The following is a 4,041-nucleotide window of genomic DNA, read 5'->3' as shown; positions in this document are numbered from 1 at the left end:
CGACGTGGATGCAGGAGCAGCTACAGGCCCAAAGCCCGCTCCGCAGCTCGAGGCATTTGATCTTCTGTTGCGGTGCCACTGCTGGGAGCTTGGGAGCCCGGGAGCTGGAGCCAAGTGCGCCCCAGTGTGAGTAAGCCCGCTGGAACTACGGCTCCGTCACCAACTCCAGAGCTAGAGCCACTGCAAAATCCGAGCTGGCCCAGCTCCACAGTCAGCTGCGGGTGTTCCCCGGACACGGAGCAGGCGCTCGCTCCCCCTGCAGAGCTAGAGCCAGTGGGCTCCGCGCAGCAAGCCCCAACCCAGGACCCGCTGGGTTCCGTCTTCCCTCACAGACTTCTGCAGTTCCTCTGTGATTCCCCAGCGCTGGGACAGAGCAGACACTGCACCCACACCACCCCCTCCTTGGGTTTCCAGTTCAACAGGAGGGACCACAGACAGATAGAGGCGTGGGGCACACTCCCCTGAGGAAGGCAGGGGTGCTCACACCCGTGATGGAGGGCTCCCTCCCATGCAGATTGCCGGCCCCCCGCACCTGCTGGCCACACCTGCCCCTGCTTGGATGGCCAGTGTGGGTGGGCTGGTGGGGCCTGACCTCTGGATGGAGCATCCCCAAGGCTGCCCCAGGGGGTGTGTGGAAGGGCAGGCCCAGCCACTGACTTTGTTTCTTGCCCACCTACCTCCAGGGCCATCTCCTCCATTCTGGGCACATGGCTGGACTAGACTCGGAGGACTTCTGTCAGCCAAAGACGTTCCCTGCCTCAAGCAGCTGGTGGCCCATGTGCAGCTCAACATGCCCTGTTCCGACCTGGAGCACCAAGCCCACCTTCTCCTGACCCAGCTGGAGCACGCAGAGCCCACAGTGGCCGAGCCTGAGGGTGAGAACACCGGGGCTGGGTGCCTGAGTGTGTGGGGGGAAGGGTCAGGGCTGGTCCCACAGAGAGGAGCCCCGGAGGCTGGTGTGGGGCTTGGAGGAAAGACTGGGCTCCGAGCGTCCAGTGGGTGGACTGCAGTCCGGGAGACGTCCCAGGGAGGTCTCCTTCCTACCTGGGGCATCTCTGGGAGACTCTGGGCTGTGCACGCACAGATGTGTGTCTGATCTGGGAGCAGCAGGGGGGCTGCGCAGGGGGACAGTGAGGACATCGGGCAGGGCTGTGATGCCTCCGAGCTGAGTGACAGTTCCTGTGTTTCCAGAGCCCCATGGAAGCTGGCTTGGATTCTGCCCCTGCACCTCGCTCCTCACACGAGTTAGGGACACAGGTGGAGCCTGGCTCTAGCTCCTGAGATGGTGGAGCAGCTGAGAGAGGAGAAGAAAAGCTCAGCCCATGGCTCCTCTCCATGGGCCTTTGCAAGACAGAGCCCAGCCCAGGGCCTCCCAGAGAAGCCGCAGCCAGGAAGGAGCCCTCTCTGGGGCGTCTCCCCGCCTGCCATCCACCCGCTGGGCCCTCTGAGCCCAGTCTTTTCTCCTGGCCCCTCACCAGCCTCTAGGGCTCCTCCCTGTGGGGCCAGCCGCGACCCGTCCCCACACACCCACAGGCACCCAGCCCCAAGCTTCTCAGCCTCGGGCTTGACCTCCATGGGCTCCGGCTCCTGGAGCACAATCCAGTCAATGACCACCAGGGACAGTGGTCTGGGTGGTTTCGGAGGCCTTCCCCCACAATCCCCATAACCTGCTCCTAGGGACCCTTGTGGGGTCACGCCCCAGCTTATGGAGTAGGAGGAGGTGTCTGCCAACCTCGTGCCCATTTCATCTGTGGCCTGCAAAGACAGGGACGGGTAGCCGGCCCAGAGGCATCACAGCCCTGCCCCGCCAACCTCCCTGTCCCCCTGCCCCGTCCCCCTGTTGCTCCCAGATGTGACACACACACCTGTGCGTGCACAGCCCTGCACGCGGGACACTGACCCATCCCCTCAGGGCCAGCGGGATAAACCCTGAGGCAGAAGCGCGCAGCCCCCCACACCCCATCCCACCCACCCAGCCTTGACCTTGAACATGACCTGTCCACTGGGTATCTGAACCCTCATCAGCCTGCTCTTGAACGGCTTGGCCCGCCCTACATGACCCCTGTTCACACACACACACGCACACACGGGGAGGGGACCTGGGGCTGCATACATCGATTAGACCCTGTGGGGCTGGGTGGCTGGCTCTGGGCCTCCTGGTGTCTCCTTTCGGTCTTTCCAGCCAAATGGACAGAGACGTCGGGGAGCCCTGACATGACATCCCCAGCGAGGGAGTGTTTGCACAGTTTGCTTTCCTCAGCCTGTAGCCTCCGGTCTTTGGGATGCAACATGCAAACATGTTTTTGGTTCGAGGATCTCCAACGAAATGAGCTGGGCGGGGGACTGTTTCTGGAATGTGGGTTCCCGTGGCAGTACTTTGTGCATCACGGGGACCCCTGGCATTCAGCCCGGCAAGTTACCCCTCCCCACGCCATGGCCGCGCGCATGATTCCTAGAGTTCGCATAGGAGCTTGCCTGTCACAGGGCTGTGACATGGCTCCGCTGTGGCTTTGAACCCAGGTCAATCTGACCCAAGCCTGAGCTCATGCAGGAGCCTAAGGAAGTAGCCTAGAATGGTACAGCTGAAAGTGACGGAAGCTTAACTTTTACTGAATCTAAATATTAACTGTTAAATGTAAAAATCATAAAACCTGTAACAGAAAAGGGTGAAGGGTGGGGACTCCTGGGTGTCTCAGTCGGTTAAAGCATCTGCCTTCGGCTCAGGTCAGGACCTCAGGGTCGTGGGATCGAGTCCTGGTGCAGGCTCCCTGCTCAGCGGGGGGGTCTCTCTCTCTTTCTCCCTCTGCTGCACCCCCTGCTTCTGCGCTCCCTCCCTCTCTCTAAGAAATAAAATGCTAAAAAAAAGTTTCTCTTGAAAAAAATAAAAAGGTTCGGTGACAGGTGGACCTCGGCAGAGTGGCTCGAGCCATGGGCCGGAGCTACGGCCGATGCCAGGGATGCCCCCGGCTCCTGCCGTGGAACCAGCCCGGGACCTGAGCTGGAGCTGCAGCTGGAGCTGGCTCCGTCCCCGGTGGTGGGGCTCAAGCTGGTTCTGGAATGCACTCCAGGGCTCAGTGAACTCTCAGGCTGGCATTGTTGCCAAATTTGGTGGAGGAACCGGCAGCAGAGAGGACTGCTGCACTGGAGCTGGTCCAGGCGAGCAGGTAGAGGGGCCTCTAGCCCGGGAGCTGCCGCCAGGGGGGGGCCGTCGTCCGCAGTCGGTGCGGGGGCTGCTGTGTGCGGTGGCTCTGGCTTTGTGGGTGGAGGTAATGCTCGCTTGGCGCACGTCTGAGCGTCTGCTCTAGCTCGCTAGTTGGCAAGCGCCCCTGTGTTTGTGCAGCGGGGGCAGGAGCTGGCTGCAGGGGCAGGGGGCTTACCCACACTGGGGCGCACTTGGCTCCAGCTCCCGAGCTCCCGACAAAGGCACCGCAGCAGAAGATGGAAATGCCTCGAGCTCTGGAGCGGGCTTTGGGTCTGTAGCTGCTTCTGAGCCCCGTCAACCCTGCAGTGGTGACCAGCCCCGCTGCAGTGGCCAGTCCTCCATCTGCAGATGGTGCCGAAGCAGCAGGAGGAGAGAAGATCACCACCCTGCCAGGGTGATCACCCTGTGCTGATCCCCACCACCTGTCCCTGTGCCTTTCACAGGAAACCCCGCACAGCCTCCCATAGCAGCACTGAGCTGCCTTGAGAAGTGGCTCTCGATCTTGGGCTGGCTCTCACTCTGGCAATGATGCTGGATCGGATGAGAGAACTGGTGTGCAGTTGGCTTTGCTCCGGACCTCATGCCGGAGCGGGTTTTGCCTGTGGACGGGGTCCACGGGTCGGAGCAGAGGGGCTCTAGTCTGTGGGGGCACTGGCTCAGGCTCTCGAGCTGCTTCCATGGCTGGCTCGAGTCAACGCGGGGGTACGTTCTAGTGCATCAGATGGTTCTAGATCTTAGCTGCCGCCAGGGCTGACTCTGCCCCATGCCTCCTGCAATGTCTCGTGTTAGAGATGCTCTAGCTCTGTATCGCCCGCTAGCTGACTGTGGGTGAGTAGGAC

This window comes from Eumetopias jubatus, unplaced genomic scaffold (assembly GCF_037043125.1).
Source record: "Eumetopias jubatus isolate StellerSeaLion01/CBP00866 unplaced genomic scaffold, mEumJub1_p1.0 scaffold_80, whole genome shotgun sequence".
NCBI lineage: Eukaryota > Metazoa > Chordata > Mammalia > Carnivora > Otariidae > Eumetopias > Eumetopias jubatus.
The sequence above is the reverse complement of the archived record's forward strand: the minus strand, read 5'-3'. Positions refer to the sequence as shown.